We start from the raw sequence: 26,407 nt of genomic DNA on the forward strand, positions 1-26,407 counted from the left end.
ACAGAGCACCAGACATCACGTGACTTTGTTTACTCTCACCATATTGGCAGCATTCTTTTCAAAATATAGTATCTTTGAAATCTTTTGCTGTAGGTGTCAAATTTATCATCAAATGGCGTGGAAGAATGGGGAAAAACCAGTCAGGCCCGGAGGGATGTGGCGGTTATCGAACGATACTATGAAAGAGAGTTATCGGAGTTGTTTGCACAGTTTTCCCCTCGCCGTGAAAGATGGGACGCGGACAAGGCGGCGATAGCGTTCGGGTCAATGTTTACCTCGCGCCTTCCTTATCCGAGGGTCCCGTTTGCACTCCGCCCAAACGTAAATCCCTCTTACGGGTTGGCCCAAAAAAAAAAAAAACTCCAAACACAGGTGAGGCTGCGTCAAAGTCCGCCGCGGAGGAATGCGGCCGGCTGGTGCGGACCATTAACCTTCTCCGGAGGGGTGAACGCTAATCCCGAACGTAAGACAACATTGAGTTCTTATCGCAGATGTCAACCTCCTTCCTGTTTCCTCAGCCGGCAGCTGGACTCCTTCACCAAGACTCCATCCAAGTCATCAACACACGCATTCATTGTGGACTTGGCCTTTGCTGTGACCTGATACTAGATCTGAAAATTCAAAGTTGGACCTCTTCTCGACCTTTCGTAAACAGTGACCGGGGCTTTGACGGACCGCGAAGGGTTAACAGCGGAGAGTCTTCGTCACGTAAACACCGCGCAACTTTACAACTTCCACTATTAGCAAATCTTTGACGTCGGGAGTACGACGGCGACGTACGGAGGTGCGTCATGTCGGCACGCGAGCGTCAGAAATGTTCACCAAACGACTCGTGAAAGTGTCAAACTCCATAAATTAAAAAAAAACTAATAAAAAAAACAAAGCTAACAGAAAAATTCCAAACTACAAGCCTTATTCCTGCTGAATAAACGAAATGATTGATGAATGAAACTAAGCAGCCTGACTAAACTAGCTGTCATCAGTGCAAGCGCTCGGCGGACGGACGGGCCAACGCGAGGACAAGCGAGCCCCCGAGGCTCCACAAACTCGGCGTGTGTGCGGGCAAAGACTGATGGTGGCTGTCAGGCCTCTCAACCCCTGCTGACAGTGCACGGGTTCGAACCCCCCCCCCCAACACACACACACGGAGTGTGTGCATTATCAGGCACCGAGGGGCATCCTGATGGGTGAACTGTGACCCCCAGAAAGGGGATCCGGGCAGGGGAAGTTGACGAGGGGACACGGAGGCTAACCGGGCGCCACATTATGCCGTCTGTCACTCAAAGTCACACCCCCGTAGGCCACGCCCATCCATCTCATCATCCTTCAAAAGTGTCAAATGAATCATTTGAGAGCATTAAAAGATATATTTGTGTTTGTGGGGATAAACGATATAAAAGTAAATAAATAGTAAAGTACTCATATTTATGCAAGACAAAAATATTACTTATGCTTTATATATATTATATAATATAATAATAATAATAATAATATTATATAATTTATAATATATATATATATATTATATATACTTTTTGGGGATAAAAACTGCTATTTCTCAGATATTAGGGATTTTTTTTTTTACATTTTTTTCTTCCCGTCGTCATCGCGCTCATCTTTCCCGTGTCAGGGGTTACCTGCTGGTCATCGAACGGCGCCGCTCTCATTCATCACGACACATCTCGTCTTTATTGGGATGGGAGGAAGTCGTTAAGGCCTGTGAGGCCGGCCGGCCGACCGACCGTGACCCGGCCGGCCACGCCGCCGTTAAAAAAAACCCTGACAGAGGTCAGCAATAAAGGGGGCGGGGCCTCCCGCCGGCTCCGGCCTCCGCACACTTCCAAGGTTTACTATGTGTTGCTGGAAAGTTTTTTTTTCTTCTTCTGCTTTTTCTGCCGACTCGGCGGAGGGGCTTTGAAGGCAATGGCGAATACAGCAAGATGGCGACCACGACGGGGCCGTCATGTTTGCCGCGCCTGCCGTGTTGCGTTGAACGCTATTGAAATTTTGTCTTCTGATGGAAGAGAGGGAGAAAAATGGTGAGAAAAGGAGGAAGTGGAGAGAAAGAAGGGGGGGGGGGAAGAGAAATGGAAGACGGACGCCGTGAGCATCTGTTTCCTGTCTGCTCGGCAGCTGCGCTCTGGAACAAATGACAAAAGAAGAAGAAGAAGAAAAAGAAGAAGACGAGGAGGAAGTACCAGTCGGACTGCCAACTCCGAATGCAGGTCACTCTTATCTCAAGGCACGACTGCACAATTCAAATACATTTCAATGAGCTACGGACTGACAGCGCCCCCATCTGCATTTCCGTGTGTGTGTGTGTGTGTGTGTGTGTGTGTGTGTGTGTGTGTGTGTGTGTAAGGGGGGTTGGATGGAGGATTTCCTCATTTGTTTGTTCCTCTCACACACTTTTCTTCCCGGTCTCGGCTAGATTTAGACTTCCTGCTCCAGAGTTATTCTCAGAGTACTGACACGCACACGGACACACACACCCGCACACAATATCCCCCCAAAACAGACAAACACAGCACAAACATGATAATCAATACACACAAATACAAAAAAGCAAACACTTGAAGAACCAAAACATAAGCGACGTCCAAAACACAGATGTGTCAATCTACACATGCACACATTGACACAAACAGACACACACAAAGAGTCACACACGAGCAGATACACAACACACAGCAATGTCCAGACCCACAAACATTTGTGCCAACAATACACACTCACACAAACCACACACTAATCAAAACACAGTACACAAATGAGCACCATACAACATAAACATCACACAAACACTCACTGTACATTCACAACCACAAACAGCTGCACACTCGTAAAAAGCCACACAACACGCACGCACAAGCAGCAGACAAACACACACATTTTCTTCCATAAAAGCAGTCGCATCTTCTGACATTTGTTACGAATCATTCTTAAGAATTGCACGACTCCTTATTTCACATTTCTCTGATCATCCCTTGTACTTTTGTAAATATGCGCACACACACACACACTCACACAATCTGTTTTGACTCAGTGGCCACTTTCTGCGTGTGTGTGTCATTGTGCAGTAGCGCAGGTGCTGGATTCATTGATGAAAACAAGGGAAAAGAAAAGAAAAAAAAGCAAGGAAGGATGTGGCACTTGAATGGACGCATTGTGTTGTGACGCCTCGTGCATGTGTCGCACGGTTCTCACACTTTGCACGTGAAAGTTAAACGCTCACAATGTTGGGAAATGATTGGTCGGCTCATTTCCACGCCACAAACAAACGCACGACCGACGACGTGTACGACATCCAGCGACGTGAGACCTTGATAAGGGGCAGCGGGATTGACAAATGGGACCATAATGTCTTTTTTTTTAAAATATTTATATTTTATATTATTTTACATTATATTTTGAATATCGACGCAAATAAAATTTGAAAATAGTACTTTCACATTTGGCAGCCCATTGTGTGTGTGTGTGTGTGTGTGTGTGTGTATGTGATAAACAGTCCTATAAATAAGAGAGGAGACAGTCACTTAGCGTTACTGTTATGGTTTTTGTGTTTTGTCGCTGGAGGATCCTGCAGACACACAAACATCCTCACGCTAATGACCGCCTACGTGCCCCTCCACGAATGCTAATTTGACTGAATTTTTTTTCTGCACCTGAACGCATCGCGCACGTCATTAACGCTTACATCTCGACGAGCTTTTGAAAATCGAACCTGAACAGCCTCAACAGGGGGCGGGGCAAGGGTCACCATAGCGACCGGGAAGCCGTGTTGTGTTTACTGACCTTGTTGGTGAGCGTAAACAGGAAATATGCAGCGCGGTGAAAAAAGGATTCATGGCTTTGAAGGTCAAGGCTGCCGCCAGATGGACTTTAAAGCGACGTCGGTGTCCACGTGTAGCGGGGACGCCATAACTCACGCACAAACACACACACACGCACATCCAAGGCTTGTGATTAAAAAATGAGAGCAGAAAATCACTCGTAACTCAAATCTTGGCTGACCCCTTAAATTTGTAAGTTGGCGTACTCGTAAGTCAAGAAATGTCCGTAATATAATTTATGGCAGTCACAAGTGGACAAGCGAACATCTCACATGTCCGACGAGCCGACGCCGGTTGGTTTTACGCTCGCGATTAGCATTTTGTGCGGTGGCTAAACGATTGCAAAACCAATTGTTGGTCAACTTCCCGTGTGTGTGTGTGTGTGTGTGCCATGTGGCAGCAGGGCAGCATCTTGCGGTCACATGACCAAAGTCCCACTCCTCTCGTGTTGTTTTCGCTCCTGACTTCCAGTCTGATTTTCACATGTCGGACCTCCTTCCTGTTTGTTTTGACTTTCCCTCCTCGCCGTGAGGCTGCTGATGATGATGATGAAACATCTTCCTCCAGCGAGACATCATCATCAGCATCATGACAACGAGTGGAGGAAGCGAGCATTTTAGATCACTAACACTTTGAGGCCTCAGGCTGATTTTCGAATGACATCACTCGTGATGGTGGGTGGTGTTGCATTGTGTGTCTGTGTGTGTGTGCGCTGGGTTCCGGTGGCGTGAGTGCTAAGGAAGCTGATCAGTCAGTGACGCTGAAGGTAAACTGCACTTAAAAGTCTCCCCGTGCCCTGTAGTCAGGCTGCTTTGATGATTGTGTGAGTGTCACAAGACAACGGGGTCAATTTGACCCGCCACGTTTGTCTGCCGACTTCGGGACTGACGCCGACATCAAACGACCGAGCAAAGAACGAAGAAGAACCGCACGAGTCGGGAATGCTGAACTATTTACTGAAGTGCCAAAAGGTTGAGATGTTTCGGGTGATGCGTCACCGTCAAGTTACGCAATGCCTTATGTCATAATGACTGTTTTGCACTGTCTCCGTCTGGCACACCTCCCAACTTTTGTGCTCCTGTCAACAAGATTAATCCCTTCAATCTTGATTTATTTTTGTCACGCCATGAGGAAATGTCAAGCTGACAATATGAAATCGCCCACGCCCAAACACCTTTCATCAATCGTTATAAAATCGTTTTGGAATTTGTAAAACTTCCCAACAATCGTGAACCTCAAAAGTGGCAAAGTCAATGGAAATCATTTGTGCTAGCCAGAAAGTTCATGCAGAATCCATTTGTCCTCTAAAGTCAGTACTTGCTCTCACCAGTAGGTGTCAGTAAAGAGACGGAGTTCATTTTTACACGTTTGCGTTGTCACTGAGCCAAGTAAGACAAGAGTTGCCGCAAGCTTCTGGAACCCCGCCCACCCGCTAGGCCGCCGCCTCACCTTTGGCCGCCAAAACCTGTTAGCGAACGCAAGTATGGCTAAGCGCTAATCACACTTAATTCAGCCTCCATTCGTCGAGCGTGGCGCCGCAAGTTGAGTCACCCTCCGGGAGATACAATCGAAAGCTGCCGCGCCCCATTCGCCGCAGGACAATACCAACCGCACAATTCCCAAATTAGAATTTGGGTGATAGGGCTAAGAATTTTCTGTTGAGACAATTTTCTCCGGGCCTATTGTGCTGAAAACAATTGTCAACGCCCAATGTAGTATTCTTATTGAAAGAAGATTTTAAAAATATTCCTATTCTCACTCACCCCCGTCTATGTGAGGACACAAAAAGACTCGCTCGGGGTTTTTTATAAATAAAAGACAATGTGTGCTTTTTTTGGTCACTCCTAGCTGAATTTTAGTAAGCATCCATTTATTTATTTTTTTGCCGAAATGTAAACATTGTTCAAACATCAGCTTAAAGCGATCATGTGAGGCTTGACAAGAAAATGAAGCTTCAATATTGCTTCATGAACCAGTTGTGTTTTTTACCTCTTTAGACAGCACTGTTGGTTTACATAAAGGTTTTTAAGCATTGAAAAAAGTGCCACAGCTGCATCATGAAGCAAATTTGAAACTTCATTTAACCATCACTAGTTTCTAGCCTTCGCACTAGCAAGTAACAACGACATCAAGGCTTTGGACTAACCGCTTAAACAGTTTAATGTCAAATATTGTGTGAAGTGCGAGTGTGTACTACTGGCGTGTCCCCGGTACACTTGTGGCAGGCCTCGAAATCGGAATGGACTCCAAACGAGTGATCAAAAGGCAAATGGTGGGTACATGGGCGCATCCGGAAGACATGAGCTAGCATGGCGTCCGCGCCACCGCTTTGGTGTCCCGCGAGGAAAGCAAACCTCAAGCCATGTTGTCTTTCATTTTGGGAACAATGGCGGTTTGGCGTGCCTGTTTTCACTCTCTTGACATTTCGTCTCGGCGCTTTCATTTCGGAGCTTCTCGCACGGGACGAGCGTTGCGCTTAATGCGAACAAGACGTTTGGATGTCAGTGTGACACGCGGCCGCCGCGGCCGCTCGTAAACTTCAAATGTGTTTTCTGGCTTGTCGGAGGGTGACGCGGCGACCGCTCCCGCCTGTCAGTCAACTTGGAGACGTTCTGGCTTGCGTAATCACGTCGGCGGGTAAACGCTTGGCGACGCCACCGTCTGTTCGAAGGCCTCCTGATTGTGTAAAGGCCGCGGGGTTTGTTCCTTCCACGTGGGGGCTACCTCAAGTGCAACCTGCTGACTCAGCTGACCGCTGTTCTGATTCGGGGAGGGGTGCGAGCGGCGGAAAGTCCCGGCAACGTTACTTCCGCATGTCCTACTCAAAATAGGGCCGTACAGGCAACAGTCAGGTGAGAGAGACTCGAAGGGCGAGCACCTTAGTCGACTGGTCAACATTTTATTGACTACATATTTTCTTTTCCTTTATTCCTTTATTTTTTGTCTCATCAGATTTTAGCCTAGAAATGCTTGCGGTCATCAGCACACATGAATATATTTATTTGTCATGAAAACGGTCTTATTTCATTAAAATTTTCATTCGGAACAGGAAAAATTGATCGGGAACGTTTTCGGGTTTTTTTTTTTTTTTTTAAGTATGTCAAGAGTCCGATTGATGTTTGATAAATGTGCCGGTTATTTGTGCGTCAACCATAATAAATGGTGACATGAATGTGTGTGCGTGTGCCTTCCTTGACTGTTGTGAGTGATGGTCACATGACACGAGTGCGGTCTCTGTCTGTCTGTCATGAAACAAGCGTTTGGTTCCGCTCTTGGTCTCTAATTTGGGTCGCGCTGATTCTTTCCAGCTTTGATCAGTTTTCCCCGCCGCCCGTCATCCATGCCCTCCCAGTTCTGTGTTCGAGCCCCCCCCCCCCTCCTCTCGGAAAGTCCAATATAGAACGTTGTTTTTAGAGCGGGTCACATGACGCAACACTAATGAGGAAGATAGTTAAGAGGAAAAGTTGACGTGAAAAATCCATCCGACTATGGTGTTTTCGGACCCAGAACCTCAGAACGCTGTCGTGCTAAGCAATAGGCCACCGTGATGACTGACACGAAAGAACGTTCCCTCAAATTCTGACCGTTGCGACATGACTTTTCACTTTGTCGAGATCAACAAGCTTTTGATGTGACTTCCAATTTAGCACAAGTTTGTCTGGGTGGTCTCGCAGCCCCCTCTTCACCACGCAATGGTGCGAGGGTGCTATCAAGAGACGAGGGGGTGGCGGGGTAAAGGTGGTGAGAAGTGTGTTAGGGTGGGGGGGGGGGGGGGCTCCCTTAACTCAACTCCCACCTTTCACACTTCCTGCCGGCTTCTTCCGGGCCTGAGGAACAAACTGCCCACACATCACATGCCCACAGCGAGGACCCCTGTGGCGCTACATGCGAGTCAAACACACACACACACAAGCACACACCGCTCGTGCTGGTTGGACGTGTCCTACAAGGCGCCTCATCCTCCACCAGCCGTCTTCTCCTCATGTTGTCTGGCAACCATTCGACATCAATGGTGGCCTTCAAAGAGCTGTGAAGCCTCAAACGTGCCCACCGCAACAATCTGGTGTGTAAGTGGGCGGTGGTACCGGGCCCCGACGCGGAACACGGCTGCTGCTCGGTGGTGTCCAACCTCCGCATCGTGGACAATAACGGTCCATTTTAGCCTCGTAAAAGTCCTTCTTTGTTTACAGAGGAGTCTTTGCAGTAAGAGCGTTGCTAACTAGTTTAGCAACCTGTTGACTGAAGCGTCTTGTAAAATAACTTAATTGAATCGAAATGAATCATGGGAAAGTCTTGTCGTATTTCATCACGCAAACCCAACGTACATCGCCAATCTACGACGATTGTTTCCCAATCGGCAACTTTACAAACACACACACGGACAGACACACAACCAACATTTCATTGGCACAGATTAGGCAAAGATAACCGAGTGCAGTGACTCAACACTGGGGGATTATGACATTAGCATTTAGCTCATTTAGCAGCTAACTGTGCTTGAGCTGCACCGGTGACTCATAATGTGAAGATTAATAAAGTGGCTAACTAGCACGTCTGGTGAGGTTCTGGTTTTGAATCTAGGATTCCCTCCTGTTGGTTTTTCTGGCCAAATTCCGAATAAATGTTAGCATGTTAGCTTCAGTTCAGGACATTGGCTGGGTTTTCCCGCTTTCCCCCAAGAAGAAATTCAGCTCTCATGGCCGTGCTGGGAATAAAACAGCAAAAAGAAGAGCGCTGTGCCAGCATGACTCACACAAAAATGTTTTGCCGCACACTTCTGCTTTTTTGGGTCCAGAGAAAACGTCAAAAATACAAACTGAAGGTTATTTCAGCTTGTCTGCGGGAGAAATAACGTCACCCCCCAAAAAGCACTTCCTCCTTTTTCGCACGCGAAAGGCGGCAAGCGGGCCCACTTCCCAACGCTGCTTGCGGCGTTTTCGTAAGTCTGCGTCAACGCCGTCAAAACAAAACAAAACAATACAGAATAAAAACATTGACTTATTTACTCGTTGTTATTTTTGTGATTTATTCTTGATGTACCGCCTCTCTAGCTTACGTAATGTAGCGAGAGGTGGCTAACCCGAGCTATTTTCTTCTACAAAGCTTAATTCAATTTCCAAACAGTCCCTCTATTTATTATGAATGCATCTTCTCAATATTTCATCAAACATCATTTCAAAACTTTCATCACTTGCTGGAAAAATAAACTTTTGTTTACCTTACTTGCAATGATGCGAGTTCACTCCGGTGGTCCAGACAGCAAGGGGCGGGTCCAAAGCCCACTAGGCGATGTCAGCAAAGCACTCGACAAAGTTCTCCAAATCTCAAACGGTCCACTCCAGCTGGCTCCTTCTCTTCCATGGCACTTCGTTTCTCCACACAGGCCTTATTTATTGCGTTAGCTTGTCCCTAGTTGCTTAGCAACGTTCGTGCGCTAGCATTAGCCGCTAATTCCACTCAGTGATGTCTTCCGCTGATTAGTTCACTCAACCGACCAACTTTATCGTAATCAACATGTCCAAAAGCATCTTTGCTGAATACTTTCGCCAACTTACACTTTCTGTATCCACTTGAATGTTTCTTTCTCGTCTAACTCGTCGTCCATCTTCTACCTCGTCGTCCATCTTTTTTCCTTTTCCCGCGATTCACCTTTCGTGTCCTTTCACCCCGGATGTGTTTCACAATTTACAATAACAATTATACAACACACACCTATTATTATTATTTTGTTTTTAGTTTTTTTTTTCTTTACCTATTTTTCTGACTTGGTTCTTAATTCTTCCGACCTGGTTTCGCCTTTTAAAAAAAAGTTGTTTTTTTAACTGGGTTCTTAACATGGTTGTTGACTTTTTTACTCTTCATTATGATTCTTGCCATTTTTTTTAAAATATATAGTTTACTTTCTTGATTGTGTTTTTTGTTTTACTTTGGTTTTGCAATTTTTAAACGTGTTGCTAATTGGGACCTTCACTCTTTTTTTTCTAGTTTCTTTAAAATTGTTTATGACTGTTTTTCATTTTCTTTAAAAAAAAATCTTAGTTTGATTTTAGAATAATCCTCTCGACATTATTTGGAAAGTTTTGTCATTACTAAGGATGTAAGATAAATATTTTCGCGTAATAAATAAATAGACAGCAGTATAAATAAATACGTTTCCATTTGTTTTTGACTTGTTTATACTTGTTGCAACATTTCACACGCACTCAGGCACGTCTTCACTCGCTTACCCCACTATTCACTTTTCACAGCGTTTGTCAATCACTTCCTCATGAGTTCCTTTTAAATTCTCATCAGTTCTTTACTTTTTTGCCGAAATGTCGTCACGTCTGTGCAGGGGCTTCTCGTTCCTCACCTTCATTACTTTCATATTATCCAATCCAAAGTTTCGTTTTTAATCAACGTTTTTTTTGTGGGTCTTTTGTGTTGTGTTTTTTTTTATCTGCAGGAAGATGAAGTGAAAGTGTGTTGAAAGTGAAGGTTTTTGCAAATTCAGTCAAACGGGGGGGAAGGAAGTCCCGTGTGCACGTGTGTGTGCGCGCGTGCGTGTGCGTGGTCTGTCTGCGAGTCGGGCGACGAACCTCAGTGAGAACTTCAGCTTTGTCTTCACTCCACAGTTGACTTCTCACTTTTTTTTCCTGTCATTTACTCTGAGTGTGCAAAGGGCGACTGTGTGCGTGCACGCGCACGCACGCACGCATGCACGCGCAGACGTGAAGTCAAAGAAAGAAGCGTGTAAAATGAAAGAAAAAAGGAGCTCTGACTTCCAATTACTACACGCCCTCTCATTTGTCCTCCTACACACTTTACCGGATGTGCTCGCCACATCATAAGGGACCCCCAAAATACACCACACCCGCACACACAGTGTATTGTGTCCATCTATTTCTTTATTCCTATGTTATATTATTGAAATAACAGAGAGAAGTGATGTGTTGTGCCTTTCAATGCTGACTAAGCAGGAAAAACAAAGTGGGACATTTTGGGGCGCCAGTAAACGCGTCAGCTCACACACACTCAAATGTCAGCGTGGCGACATGAGGGCGAGGAAGTGAGATAATTAGAGCAAAACGGTCAAGGCAATAAAAGAAAGTTATGAATAGCAGCAGACGTGAAAAAAAAAATTAGAAGTCCTTTGGATCTTTCACTTGCTCAAAATAGATTGCACGAGCAGACGCATTAACATTTGCAATGTTTGAACTTTAGTTAAGGTATCCTGGAGACGTATCAGAAAAACAAATATTCCAGACAATGACATAACAATAAATAAAATAATAAAAGCAACTTCATTGCTTTGTGGATGATCATTTCTATTCGATTTCGACTGAAAAATTTAACATCAATATAAAGGCAACTCCGGATATGCATTGCAATGACTTGTTTAAAAAAAAAAAGTGCAAAAAAAAAGAAAGTAAAGGTGATTCTGGGTACAAATAATTACAACAATGCATATTTAGTCACATATATTGTGTTTCTTTATCATTAAACTTCATGTTTTGCTTTTGAGCTACGAAAGTGCAACATTTGACCATTGCGTCATCACGTAACATTTTTCAACTTCATTTGTGTCATTGCAGCAATGATTATGATTAAATCTGGGAGTTTTTTTCACTCACTGGTCTCCATGGAAATGCATTGGAGCCGTCCCGACACACCAACACTAAACATGCACACACACACACACTTCTCCTTTCACGTTGTAATGCTGACGTACTTTCTTCATCGGCAGACGCACTTGCGTGTGTGTGTGTGTGTGACTTCAAAGTGTAACATGGCTCAGTCTTCACTCAGCCATTTCACATGAGATACAAGTCAGTGTCATGACAAAGATACTCTTTAACGAGAACTGTGTGCGTGTGTGTATGCGTATGTGTGTGTGTGTCTTTAGGTCCTTAGGTTACCTGAAGCCTTTTATCTGTGACCCAGAGAGGGAGAGAGTATCAGCACCATCGGTAACAGACAGAAAAAATGACAAGTGTGTGTGTGTGTGGATGCAGGTCAATGTGTTACAATGAACATATGCAGTCAATATTTAAACCCATTCAAAAAAGCTTAGAGTTCATGGTGTGTTCTGATTGGCCGATGGCCTGACATTGCGTTGCGGTTGTCGCTCCAGCAGGCCGTCATGAAAAATTCAAACTGGACACCTGCAGGTGTGAAACGTAACGCCTCTCACTTGTCTTTCGCTTCCTGCACACGGAAGATCTGCCGATACGGGAAACATAGCGCATCTTTAATTAATGCCGTAACATATATGCTGATTTTTTTTTTAAATCATCGACGCGCGCACACAAACTTGCCACCATTTCCTAAATTGGCAAAGAACCAGCATCTCTCCTTTCACTCCTTCCTCTATTGTCCATCTTCTGTTCTTCTTCAGCTGCTGGCATCTTGTCAGCCCCCCAGGACAATGCTGCTGGATTCAGGTTGCCTCGTGTGTGTGTGTGTGCGTGTTACTGTATTTGACCCGCTGACATTTTGAACGCTAGGCCTGCCGCGCTGTGCTTATTCAGGCTGTGACTTCAGACTGTGTGTGGGATTACAAAAAGTGTGTGTGTGTGTGACGTCTGGCCTTCACACACCACACACACACACACATGGCATATGATAACACAGAAGTGGTTATTTTAACACAGCGGTGTGTGTTTCAGCTTCCTAAGCAGATGAGTCCAGGTGGAACAGCAAGACGAGGCTCCAGTGTGTGTGTGTGTGTGTGTGTGTGTGTGTGTGTGTGTGTGTAGAGAGCGGCATATACCTTTAACATCTCCACAATGCCGAGAATGCGGGCCGTGCGATCCCGAGCGCAGTTGTCGGCCCATAAGGAGAGCGGCGCGGCCGTCTGAAGATTGACACGCCGGCCCTTTGAGGGCCTGGCCGGGCGGCGGCGGCGGTGGCAACAGAGGGAAAGTCGAAGACGACGACAACGAGCGCGATGACGCAAATATTTAGCGTTCATCGGAGGAGCATTTCAAAATAAACCTCCCACGCATCTCCCAGCAAAATAAAAGCCCACTTCAAGTTCCGTTTACGGCGCCAACGCACAGTTTACATCAGATGGGGCCGGTATACAAATATTTACGCAGCAAGGGTTTAAATATGCTAAAGAGTACGAAAATAGTTGACGGGAAGCTGAAAATGATACAAAATGATAACAGCCAGACAATAAAAAACTTTTTCCATTTCTTGCTGACACGTGGGATTGTTTACACGCAATAAAACAGTTTGGGTCGTGATGACCCGAGCCGTCAGCCCACCCGGTCGTGTGAGTTTTGCGTGGCGGGACGCTAACGGCGTTTGTCCCGCGGCAACTGTTGCGCCGGCTCGTTGTTTTTCCAGTCGACAAAATGTCGGAAATAAAAAGTGGAAGCCCGAGAGGAAAAAAACAAAGAGGAAGAGAGCAATCGGCCAGAGCTGTCAATCAAAGCGCCCACCCAGCCAGTTAACAGACACATAAAAAGTGTGGAGATATTTTTACATGCTGCTTGGGAGATGTTTAGAAGACTTCGCCGTGCAGAAAGTGAAAGAAAGATTTTTCCCCTGAGCAGCATGAAGATGATCCGAGATGATAATCCAAAAACGATATCGGCATGATAGCGATGTATTGCTCCATCCAAACTAGAGGTGCACCCAATTAATCAACTGATGGAAAACTAATCGATTATCGTCACAATTGAAATCTTTGGTACGTGGATTAATCGTGTAGAATCCCCGTTAAAAACGATAATCGACATTTTTGGACATTACGCCCCAAACGTAATTCATTCGCATTTGCGCATTTTCTACACTGCCAATTTGAAATGATGTCCTGGTTTTTAATAAGTCCATGAAAATTAAAATGTTTTTTTTAAAACGGACAAAAGGCAGCAAGTCGATTTTTAGAAAAAAAAAACATACACGTATGTGTGTGAGTGTGTCTGTGTGTGTGTGTGTGTCCTGTCAGTGCAGATTTACGGCCGGTTCGGCCTTGAAACGGATAACGCTTGAGAGCAAGTGTGTGTGTTTGTGTGTGTTTTCATACATGTGTGTGTTTTCTCCAGGTGAAGTTGGTGTGTTTACATCGACGGGAAAGTTAGCCGGCAGTCATTAAGCAAGAATGTGCGGCAGTACAAAAGTCACAAAATGGAGATTACCACGGCAACGCTTGTCATGTGACATTTGTCGGCTTGTCGTGGTTCGAATCGTGCCAAAAACGTAGACCCCCCCCCCCCCCCCCAACGAGCGTCCCTGCCCTTGTGTAGGTCACCCTGCCCGTCTGCCAACTTTTGGGCGGAACTCATTGACTGCTTACACTTGTAATCAGATTAAAGTAATCAGATTACTGTCACCACACACACACACAAATACAATGTGTTTCCATTTCGCTTAACATCCTAATGAAAAAAAATCGTTTCTTACGATCTATTTTTGTATCCGTGCCAAGACGCATGATGCTAACGAGTCGCTTCTTGTAAAGTACTGGTGTCAAACTCAAGGCCCGGCCGGGCGCCAGATCTGACCCGCCGCATCATTTGATGAAATGTTCTCGTCATGTGTTTGAAGATTATTAGCGGTGAGATGAATTGAAGTAAATGATGCACTCCGTCAGGTAAATGACGAAACGTACGAGCACACCTTCCTCCTCTGGAGCCTCCCGTCTGACTCAGAAGATGCGTAAGTGCTCCACTCCGAGACAGCCGCCGTAAATAACGCCACTTGTTAGGGTAGTGGGTGTGACGGGACAGGTTAAGATGAAAGCCTCCCCGAGCTTTTAGGAGGTAAACACAGAGCAAACGTACACTCGGAGCTTTCTGCGCTTTTCCGTCCACGCCACTCCCTCATCCTTGTAACCGTGGCAACATCTCATAGGGATAAGAATGAGTCGTTCAAATATTTTGCGACAACAAAGTTTACATTTCGGCCTTGTGGATGTCAAATAAGCCAGGTAGCTAACAGGTAGCTAATAGGTAGTAAACCCTAACACACACTTTGTGTCAGCGTGTTTATTGTGTGTGTGAGTGCTTTTTTTTCCCCCCCCCTTCTGCCCAATTACAGGTTTACAGTGTGTGTATTTCTATTTGTGTGTGTGTGCTGAAGGCTTGAGGTGTGCCGCTGTAGCATTGTTATGCTAACAGGGATTAGCGGCGTGTCCTCCCTGCTGATGCTATTGTGAGCGAGCCGAGCCACAGCGGGGTTGTGTCTACACCGCCCAGCAGGACCGACTCTCTCGCTCTCTGACATTGTGCGTCCGTGTGTGTGCGTGTGTGTGTGGCGTTGTGTGCTACCTGGCCTCCATTCTTGGGTGTGCGCGCGTCATACATTCAAACTATATTGGGCAGTTCCTGGTGAATCAGAACTTTTTGTTTGTCCCTGAGTCACTTTCTAGACGACGGTACAGACAGTACGTACTTCTTCATTCTTTCTTGGTCTTTTCTTGTTCTGGTCTTCTTCTCTTTTTCTTGCTTCCTCTTCTTCTGTCTTTTATGAGCGCTGGGATTTTCGTCTTGACCCGGTTCTTGCGCTCTTGCTTTTCTCTGATTGGCTGTTGAGCTTCTCTGGGAAGAAGAAGAAACGGCCAAAATGAGGTTGCTGAGGTTCTCTCATTTAAAACTTGTGTGTGTGTGTGTGAGGGAATGCTGATTGTCTTTTATACAGCAGGAAATAAAATTCAATGGCGGACACACACACACACGGTCGCACAAATAGTAGGTGCTTTGACAAAAGCTGAGATAAGATCTGAATTGCTGGCAGGGATGTCTCACGCACACACACACACACGTACACACACACACACTCATCCAGTACCCACTAAAGAGGCCTTTACTTCCATGCCAGTTTTAATTAAGCCGAAACAATGGCGGCCCAACACCTGAGGCCAAATGGCGTATATAACAAACCTTTACTCTCTCTCGCTCGCTCGCTCTCTCGCTCACACAGAGGACGGCGTGAGTTCAAAGCGTGGCCCCGGGCCGCTGATGGAGGGAAGAAGAAGAAACAGAGGGAATGAATGAAAAGAAGCCAAAGTGCCTGCAGGGGTCAGAACAGGTGAGCTTTAATGGAACCTTTCCCTTTCACATTTAACATTCCTGTGGAACACTTGCCCATATCATAAAGGCATCTGGGAAATATTCTTGCCTGATGATCATTTGGTTTGAGAACCATGCAAAATATAAGCAAGGGAAAATGCGTCGCGTTCAAAGTCGCCACTCGGTGCGGGACGGCGGACCGCTGTCGTCACCTTTCACTCTGTGATGTTTTCTGGGGAGCAGGTGGGATTGCAGGTAGTCATCTCTGACCCCCCCATCGACGCCTCTTCCCCGGGGCCGCGACAGCTGTGAACCTCCCCGGGTAACCGTTAAGCTAACCTCAGGCAGCGTGCGTTGCGTGGAGGTTGCTGGAAGTTCTCACTTTGGTTTTTAAAATTGGATAAACGGTCATTTGTAGACAGGGAAATCGATTGGAAATTTTGTATCGTGCATTTTTGACCGATTTTTTCAGCGCATTTGGAGTTTTCCATTTTGGAATAAGAAAACATTCAAATGATACTTAACGGTTGATGACTTGAAAGTTATCCTGAGTCATTTGCATGGACTGTTCAGGAAAATCCACCATGACCTGGAAAAATGGATTGGAGTCCGATTCTTATCTTGTACGAGCTGCAAACCCTCGTTTTTTTTTTTTTTTTTTGCTTCAAGTTGGGTCTTGTTCATGTCCTGTTTTGCTCTCACCTTTGCACATTTGGGGGTCTTTAACACCTTTGGGTCGTAATTTCTTTATGCAAACATTTTGGGATGGTCGAGTGAGGGGGTCACGCACACACACACACACAAACCTCCTCATTGTGGGACCACAACAAAGCAAAAGGAGGGGCTATTCTATTTACCTGGAGCACATCTCCGTAAAGAACGAGGGATCAACACCATATTTTTCTCCCTCTTTTACAACCCCCTCCTTCCTCACCCTCATTCAGCCCTCCTCACCCATTCTGACGGCCACATTGTCGGGAGGACAAAAGGCAGTGAACGGGGAAGGTAGTCACATGGGGGGGGTGACCTCACCTGATAAGAACCTGAATGATTCCATTGATGGAGACAGGCTTCCCTCCAAAATTCTTCTTCTTCTTCACACTTGCCGGACGGACCACTTTCTTCACCGCTCTTCCCTGAAATGTTCCTTTTAGTAAAACGAGCGGATTTTAATGTGGATTAGGGGAATACACAATGCTCATTTTGCCTTCCTGTTGGTGTCCCAATACTTTTGATGGTGTGGTATTAAAGTGAAGGATGGGTGTAAAGAAAGGAAAAGGGTGGGGGGGGGGAGGGGGAGGAGGACTTTCAGGTTAGGAATTTATACGGCGCCGTTGTACGTTCTGCCGAATCATCCCGAATGAACAGTTTGTTTACTTTAGCTGCGAGGCTGCCGAGTGAAGCGGGTCAATTCGGGCCGTCAGGTGACCCGCTTCTTTGTCATGGAAAGAGGCGGTGGTAGCGGGTGACTCGGGGGGGGCCTCGATGGATCCTGGAGGGGGCGGCCCCAAATGACCGTCAGGAATGTCACCTGGAACAATGACGCCATTCTCCGCCACAGCAGCGTCCATCATCATTAGAGGTCAGCCGCCATCGCGGTGGGGGAGAGGGGGGGCGGGGTCTACGGTCGGGGGCCGCCGACTTTGACTCGTCACCCCGTCACAGGAAGTACAGTGACAGCAAGTTTCGCTAGGGCTACCTCGATTTACGATAATCTAGTTGAGACAAAAAATTCATTGAGCATCTTCACGATTAACTTTGTTTGAGCGCTGACAAATGTAAGTTTGGTCAAGATTTCAATTTTAGCAAAAGAAAAAAATTAACAAGTGATGGTTCACACCTGGAAAAACTCCCATAATACTGTGTGTGTTTGTGTGTGTCTGTGTGTGCAGTTGAAAACTTGTTGAGTTGAAATTTGCATGTAAAACAAGTTAATGAAGTTAAAAGGGCACAGAATTTTTTTGGGGTTTGTTTGACTGCATAACTTGGTCACGTTTGATGCAATCGATCTTAATCAAAGTTTGCAAATTATTTCCCTTTGAACTGCTGCTTCATTTGCATATAGCGCCACACCCTTTTTCCTCCACAACTGAATTTGCTAAAATATCAAAATATGTATTTCCATAACAGTCCTTTAAAAGCCATTTGAATGCTGCAAATGAAGACATGCAAAAAGGGGAGAACGAAAGCGTTTGAAATGAAGCCCTCCGACCGAGCGCTATGTCGTAACACAAAATATTGACAAGTGATCAAAGTGACAGACACAAACACACACTCGGGTCAATCCACTTCACTCTGAGCTTCGTTTACGTTGCCGCTGTGGGCAAACAGCTAGCATTAGCATTAATGAGCGGCGGGACAATGGAAGCCGACGGGCCGCTGTTAGCGTTTGCCTAAACTTCCTTTCAAGCCTCACACCTCAAAGTCAACGTTATTAGCATCATTAGCATGGGCAGCTTTGTCATTTAGCAGCCCTCTTTCATCTATCTAAACACCTTTAATAAGACTTTTGACTTCATTGAGTAGCCATCATTGATGTTTTGGAAGCCATCTTTAGTTTTTTTTAAGCTAATTTTATAGCATTTACTTTCATTTTGGAATCAATCTCATTCAAATATTTGCGTTAGCCTGCAAAATATTCCCGCCTTAAATTTTAAAATTGGCTATTGTGTTTTTTTTTTTTTAACATGACATTAAAAAGTCTGTAATTGAATTGTATGTTGTTATTGCAGACAGACATCTGCGAGAAGATTATACTTTGGGGGTCTTCTGTCAGGAGTAGGGGCTGCCGATCAAGCTAATTAATCCGGTCTGCGCGTGGACCAGCTAGCTAGACTCAGATTAGAAACGCAGGCAGTAAAACAAGCACAACACGCCTTGTTTGTCGGACTCTTAAGCTGCTCAAATGGCGCAAAAGGACAAACGAGACGAGATCGACCGCAGCCCAAAATCCGTCGGGTGCGACGTTTAACGTTAGCAGACGAGCAGCTAGCTAATCTTTTTGTCGCAATGACAGCGGCCTCCTTCAGACAACAAGAGCTTGTAGGATGGGTGTTTCCAACTTTGATCTCGTTTGAACCCTTGCGTAGCCAAGCTAGGACAAAAGATCGAGCTACAAATGCTACACAATGGTAGCATCGCTTAACGTCATCAGAAATTTAGCCGTAATTTGCTTCTCCAGGGGTTTAGCAAGTGTATATAAGAAAAAAAGTATATCAATGATTAGAAACTTCCATTTTGGAAGCACTTTTTAAGTACATTAGCATGACAGATTTAAATGACCGTCAAGGAATGCCCAAACACACAGTGAGTGGCGTGCTCACCGCCACCCCACCTTACCCCCCGTGAAGCGGCTGCAGGCCAGATTTGAAAGGGATTTGTTTGACCCGAGGGGGTGTTAGCAGGAGGCCCGTGCGTCCGTGCTCATGTGTGTATGTGCGCGTAACGCTCAGACAGACAGTAAAACATATGTCGCAGGTCGGGAGGGGCTAGGCGGCGTATGTTGCGCTCTCTCTCTGGAAAGTCCGCTGCTGCTTTACGGCCGGCCAGAGGCACGGCGCCAATATGGAGGAGGAGGAGGACCCCCGAGGAGGCGCGTAAATTCTCCCCGCTGCCAGGCGGAAAAGACGGCAGGAGGCGTCAAGCCTTCGGCCGTGGCCGTCTGCCAGCCTGTCTCACATTCCAACTTCTTCATTGAAGGAGATGTTACGCTCCCAAGAGACTACTAGTTGACTCTTGGTCCACCCTCGACCAATAGATTCAACGAAGCTAACATGCTGCCTGGAGATTCCTGACGGATTCCAACGAGAGCATCCAACGTTAGCTTTTAAAATGGACTCATGTATGTATCACAGAGTACGACAAACTGCCGCCCGATTGGCCGGTTTACATTTAGGGGCGTGGCTTAGCCAAACAATGACGAAAACAATCTGCTGTGTTTTTACTAGCTCCGTAACATCCCTGGTGGATTGCAACAGCTTGCCCCCCCCCTCAGGGTTGGTTTCAGGGACTCAGTGGGGGGTACACGCACAACCCCGGAATTCCTAACCTGCATTCATACTTGGAAAGTGCCAGCAGGTTATTTATTCTCTTCCACCTTGCATGACCTGTCAGCCAAAACAGAGACTCCACGAGGAGGGCCACGTGACGGTAAAAAAACCCCGCCACGTCTTCATGATCTCAGAGTCACCTGAATTGTTTACGTCAATGACTCAAGTCCCACGTGAGATTGACGTGGACTACCTGAGCGCTGATTCAGCAACAGGTTGGGTCGGTTGACCGGGGGATTTCCCATCAGTCGAAGAGATGAAAGAGAGGACACTAAGCAGGGGCGTGGCCCGGCGGCTCCGGCGCCGGCAGGAAAAACCTGTCTCCGGCCCGTTAATGATGGCCTTGTTGCCAAACCGACTAACAGTCACCGCCAAGTCACGTCTGTGAGGAAATATTACGCCTCACCTATAACCTGCGGTTGAACTGCCAACCTGTTAGCATGGACGGATGCAGAGCTAAACCAGACCAGACCGTGTGTGTCCCGAGGCTTGATTAGGCATCTGATCATGCCCGAAACTCTTCTGAACCCGGCAGTAAATCTTACACGCACTGATTAGTCTCGTCTGACAGTTGCTAATCAAGTCTGAATGATGTCCGTCAGCACCCCTTTGGGAAATGTCGACTTTCTCGCTCTCTCCTCCGCTAGATGTCTTCATTGCTCGCTGTTCTCACTAGAACAGATTTCATTTTGTAGTAAAATTCTTGGATGGTAGACATGCTAAGGGTTAGCATCGACGGTCACTGTTTTAAAAGCAACGATGATTTGAAAGCAAATATGGGGCGACATGTAAACAGACCGTATAATAATACTCACAGGTATATTCTTTATCTTCTACAACGAAAGTATCTAGAATATTTCGGAGTCACAGTAGAAGAAGCAGTTTTGTGCCTGCATGACAGTGTTATACTGCCCCCGGTGGCCAACGCTGGTACAGCACAAGGAGCGGCACAATCAATTGGACCGTAGGTTTGAATCACAATGCACAAACGATTTACATGTAATATAATATTGGTGTTGACATCATGCATGTGTTTGTCCACGTCAAAGCATAAACTTTCAAATCGGCCGACGTTATAAAATACTTTCACAACATGTTGACGGTGAAACCCCTAATATAATAAATGTCCTTGAGCAGGGGGGGAAAACACACACACACACACAAGTGTAGTGATCCATCAACATGAGCATGAGGCCATGTTGGCTAACAGTGCTTTGTAATTTAGCAACAAGGAAGGAGAGTGTGTATTTGTGTGAATGTGTGTGTGGCTCTGGTTAACCTTGGCAAGTTTCATTAGTGGCCCAAGGCCGGGCAGCAGGGCCCGGGATGAATTAGGAGGCTGGGGGCCACAAATTTATCCCGGACAAGGCCTTCCCTGATTAAACCTGCCGGACACACACTTACACACTTGTGCACAAAGACACACGGTGCTGTTTTTGCGAGGACCTTTGGTGACAGGAAGCGACTTCATCAGCGTTAGAAACCAGCGTGTGACTGAACCTGATTCCAAAGTGACGCCAGGGTGATATCTCACCGCTTTTTAGAAATATAAAGCTCAAAATAAATAACAGCTATAAAGAATCACTGGTGACAGTTTTTTTTCTTCCCTTCTGGGTTTGGAGGGCAAACCAAGGTCGCAATGGGTTCACGAGGCTCGTCCCCTGATCCCCTCTGAGCCTCTAAGACCCCTCTGATCATCTCCGGCGCTTCCTGTGAGTAGTTTTTTCGTACACATTTCTCTTATTTCTCTACTTTCCAAAAGGTTCAGAGTTCATCACCTAAGTCCCGCCCACTCTGTGTAATCTCGAGAGGAAGGGGCGAGGGTCCGGGAGGGTCATCAGGTTCGGTGGACAGTTTGCAGGGTGACTGAGGTCACCCTTCTCAACCTTACGGATGATATTAACCTGCTAATACTTGTCAGCCTATAAGGTCAACCACTATCTCTCACACGTACACAAATACCTGCGGGCACATTGCGGCAAAGGGCTAAGCGGCTATCGTCAGGCCTGGTTTTGTCAGAGAAGATTCCAGAAAAACCTCCAAAAAAGATTATCTCTACTTAAGTAGATTATCAAGTGTCCTGTAATATTTCTTGAATTGATTTAGCCTTCTTCACTGAAATTGTATAGAGTATAATGCCATTAATAATTCTTATATTCAAACAATTGATTCATTATCATTAATACGATGATAAATATTGGTAAAATAGAAGTCAATTTAGCATTTTAAAATGGAATAATTAGTATATAAATGGTAACAAAATCAATCAATCCATCAAGCTGTGTATAGCTAGCTAGCGCGCTGTTAGCTAACTTGCTCGCTATGTTACCTAGCGTGCTCGCTATGTTTGCTAGCTAGCTCGCTATGTAAGCTAGCTAGCGATCAGGTTGATTGGTTAGCAATCTCGCGGCTCCACTTGTTCACAGTGGAAGCATGCGCTTTACTTCATAAAATACAAAAATGTTCTTCACCGGATTGTTTTTGACATTTTTGGACCACCAGGCTTTTAGTGGAGATATTTTAAAGATCATAGGGGGAAAAAAAAGGGGGGGAAACACATCAGTCTGGCACACTTTCTTCTTTTTCGATTTGGTGTGGAGGAACTTACTCCAAAGGGTGCGTTTGATTTATTCTGCTGTGTTTCCTCCAATGGCTCATTTCTATAAATCACATGTCAGTGTGTTTGTAGCCGAGAGGACGTTAACAAGGGGCCGCAGTCCAAACACTGGGCCCGTATAAACCTTCAGGACGCTCCATCCATCAGCGGCTTTTTGCCGCCGAGGAAATGTTTTGTCATGCGCTGAAAGCCAACGTGCGTTTGAAGTGCGCTTTTACGTCCGCCACTTTCTCGAGCTCGGACCACATGCGGCGCCGGCGGGGGTGCGGGGCAGGCGGGGCCCGTCAAGGCGTTGTCGTCGTCAAGGGTAAAAAGTTCACTTGCGGCGGGGTGAGGGCGCGGGCGCCGTTTCCATGGAAACGGCCACTTACGGCATCCTTCCTGTGTGTTCGTCCCGAAGGCGACCGACTGACTGACTAAAGTTTTTTTTTTTCTTTTTTCTTCCCATGACGCGCCGCCAGATAACATCTACTGTCCGCCCAAGAACTTCCTCTCCGGCCTCGGGGTATAGCGGCCACGCTGGCGACCGGCCTTAAGTTTCGACATTTTAGAACAGTACTTTTGGTCCGAAATAAACACGTCGTGACCATCCATCCGTCCCTCAATAAACAGGCGAGATGTTTTTGATGGGTGATTTCATTTATTTGGCGTTAAAACAAGTAGACGGGAAGCATTTTAGTTTTAAGATCAGGACGAAATAGATACGCGGTCCGTTATAAGCACAAGGCGAAGAAAAGGAAGCAGAAAAACAAGCAAGCTGTAGCGGCCCGCCCGCCGCCAGCGTGTGTCGTACCACCGCTGTGCTGCTCGTATGCGTGGCGGAGAAATGAAGTGTTAATGAGGTTGTAATGTGTCACTTACACACACACACGTGAGCACACACAGATTTCCGCTGACACAATATCACGAATTTGGCTCGGTCACTTGACATGAAACACGCACACTCGTTCATGTTTCCGATATTTAACCTCATCCAAACACACACACACACACACACACCTGTCTGAACAACAGCTGCCCTGGGAATCGATCCGGAGCGTGGCCAGGATGAGCCCGTCACAAGTGTGTGTTTACATTTGTAGCTAGAAACTCATACGTGTGATTTGACAGTTGCACATCCCTTTCACACAATCACAATGCCACACACACACACACACACACGACGACACAATTTCACTCAAATAAATCGAGACACATCAGAAGCCGCGACCCCACCCTTCACCTTGACTTGTGTATTCAGTTGCAGCTTGTAAATGCTGTCACCTTTGAACCCTGCCACAGGACAAGAATAGAGGCCCAGACAAGGGTTACACACACGTACACACACACACACACACACACACTCTGGTTGTGCATTTGTGTGTCTGTGAAGCAAGAAAGACCAATGGAATGTCAAAAGTGGATGGATGGATGGATGGATGGATGGATGGATGGATGGATGGATGGATGGATGGATGGATGGATGGATGGATGGATGGATGGATGGATGGATGGATGGATGGATGGATGTGTGTGTGTGTGTGTAGTGTGTGTGCGCGTGTGTGTGTTTGTGAAAGCTGATCTATAGTGTGGCTGATCAAGGGAAAGGGGGAAGGGGTTAAGGATGGACAGCAGCAGCTTTCACTGCTATGTAACACAGCAGTGTGTGTGTACGTGTGTGTGTGTGTGTGTGGCAAAAGAGCACCTATAAAAAGGCTAGAGTTACCCAGCGGTCTCGAAAAGAGGAGAGAAAAATAACAATGGATGACACAAACACGCACATGCATAAACACACGCACACTCTGCGACGCACTTTGACCTCTTCAGCTGCCACCCTGCTTGCTTTGGGCTTCATGCCGCGCGACAGGTGAACTCGGTGATGAGCGCTCGCTTGGGATCACTCAAACGCCTTGGATTTCACAAACACACACACACACAAATACACACGTAGCAACAAAGAAGCTTGAAAGCATTCGTACGGACGACACAGAGCCGCAAGGTCACGGCCGGGTCGTCGCCCGGCCACGCGCGCTAACAAAACCACACGCGTACGTGAATGTACAGTGTTTATATATATATATACAAACACACACGCGTGCACACACACGTACACACCACTCCCTGCATTTCTCGACGTGTGAGAGGTGTTATTAAAAAGCTCGCACCTCTTTTGTCACTCTCACTCTGAACTCAACCCCATTAGCTTGCTAGCTAGCTAATGGAGCTCACTAGCTAGCATGTTTCTTTCATTTGGAACATTTTTATTAATAAAATTCATATGTTCATGCTGGATAGCCAGCCCTCCGATTAATTTCTAAAAATGTCTGAGTAAACGTTCTGAACTTTTAAACCAGACAACTGTCACCAATTTGGCCACTAATTGAAGATACTCGAGCTCCTTTTTTTTTTTTTTATAAACGGAAAACCCTACTAAATGAGAGTAGCCATGTCTGCTCTTCTGTAGATAAACAGCAGAGCAATAAAGACGAGTGAAAGAGAAAGACAAACACGGCAAGTTTAAATACGGAGCCAGACTTGGTGTCTCCTCTCTCTTATTTCTACTGTGTGTGTGTGTGTGTCATTACCTGCACTAGTGTATGGTGGGTGGCGCTCCCACTCAATCTGTGTGTTCTCCCAATTAGAATCAATTTGGCTCCTCAGCTGCCCCCCCCCCCCCCTAGATACACACACAACCCACACACAGTGACAAAAGGGAGTCACCAAAAGTGTAAGAAAAACAAAATGAAGTTCCAGACACGCATTTGTGTAAACGGATTCCCAAATCGGAGTTTTACTGAAAAATTGTAAACGTGGTCACGTGGGATGACGATGTGCGTGACCTGCTAGCATATTTTTCAAAGGTGCAGCAGGACACGAGCCCTTGGCCTTCATACTTTCTGTTTCACAAACCGCGTGTGTGTTTGTGTGTGCAAACAGAGCTCACCTTGTTCCAACACCATAAAGTGTGCGCGCGTGTTTTGTCAGTGATTGACCGCTCGCGTCTCAACTCAGTTAATAACGGTGTGTGTGTGTTTTGTGTTTGCGTGCGGATGTGTGTCGACGTGATTTTGCATCACTCATACACACACATGTGCAACTTTTCATTGCGTTAAACTCATCAGTCTCACGAGTAACTAAATATTAACTAGCTAAACTGTGTGTGTGTGTGTTACACTTATCGCTTTCTCGTGGACTTTGGTGACATACTTCCTATTGTGAGTGTGCGTGTCCATATGTGTGTGAGATCCTCTGTAATTTGTCCGGACCGTGCACTTAGCTTGTAATTACCCTCCAGGTATGAACACACACTCACTCACGCCCTTTGACCTGCTGTATTGCTTAACACATAACAACATACGCACACACACACACACTCTCACACAGACAAACTTCATAAATGACAGAGGAAAATAAAATTTTGCGTTGAGTTTGTCAAAGAATACGAGCCCTTGAATTTGCTCAACGAAACAGATTCAAAACAAAATGGCCGACTTTTTCCGTAAGTGTGTCATACTAGAAACGTCTACCTGATTTCTTGTCAGTTGGTAGAACCTAATTCAGTGGGTTTTTTTTTTCTTTTGTAACTTTTTTTAGGAGCATTAGTGAGTCAAATATTTCCACCAGGATACAAAACATTACAAGAAAATAGCCGCTGATGCTAACGCTAATACCGCGAGCTGTCTGAGTGTGAACCCCGGCTGCTATCTGAGCCCATCGCAGGTTAGAGTTCAGATAAGAACGGCCCACTGCTGTGGAAATGTAAAGTGGGGGCTCCATGGCGCTGATGACAAGACAGGAGGAAGAGGAAGCCAAAGGGGAAGTAGTTTGTGTGCGCCAGCTACCACTGTTGACGGAAGTGCTTGATAAGCTCAAATGTGGTTAAGATTCAATCGGGGGGGTTCCCTGTGTTGACTCTCTAGTGTGTATTGA

The 26,407-nt window shown here is 46.0% G+C and overlaps 2 long non-coding RNA genes across 2 annotated transcripts; one reads left to right on the forward strand and one right to left on the reverse strand.

Annotated features, from left to right (window-relative positions):
* Nucleotides 1-1,846: 1,846 nt before the first annotated feature.
* On the forward strand, nucleotides 1,847-21,609 carry LOC133160523 (uncharacterized). The gene is made up of 3 exons (XR_009715918.1): nucleotides 1,847-2,225; nucleotides 15,744-15,851; nucleotides 21,504-21,609. It is a non-coding gene; the product is annotated as an uncharacterized LOC133160523 (long non-coding RNA).
* LOC133161015 (uncharacterized) lies at nucleotides 10,703-14,026 on the reverse strand. The gene is made up of 2 exons (XR_009715985.1): nucleotides 12,586-14,026; nucleotides 10,703-12,035 (listed from the first exon to the last, which is right to left on the reverse strand). It is a non-coding gene; the product is annotated as an uncharacterized LOC133161015 (long non-coding RNA).
* Nucleotides 21,610-26,407: the final 4,798 nt, after the last annotated feature.

This window comes from Syngnathus typhle, linkage group LG10 (genome assembly GCF_033458585.1).
Source record: "Syngnathus typhle isolate RoL2023-S1 ecotype Sweden linkage group LG10, RoL_Styp_1.0, whole genome shotgun sequence".
Taxonomy (NCBI): domain Eukaryota; kingdom Metazoa; phylum Chordata; class Actinopteri; order Syngnathiformes; family Syngnathidae; genus Syngnathus; species Syngnathus typhle.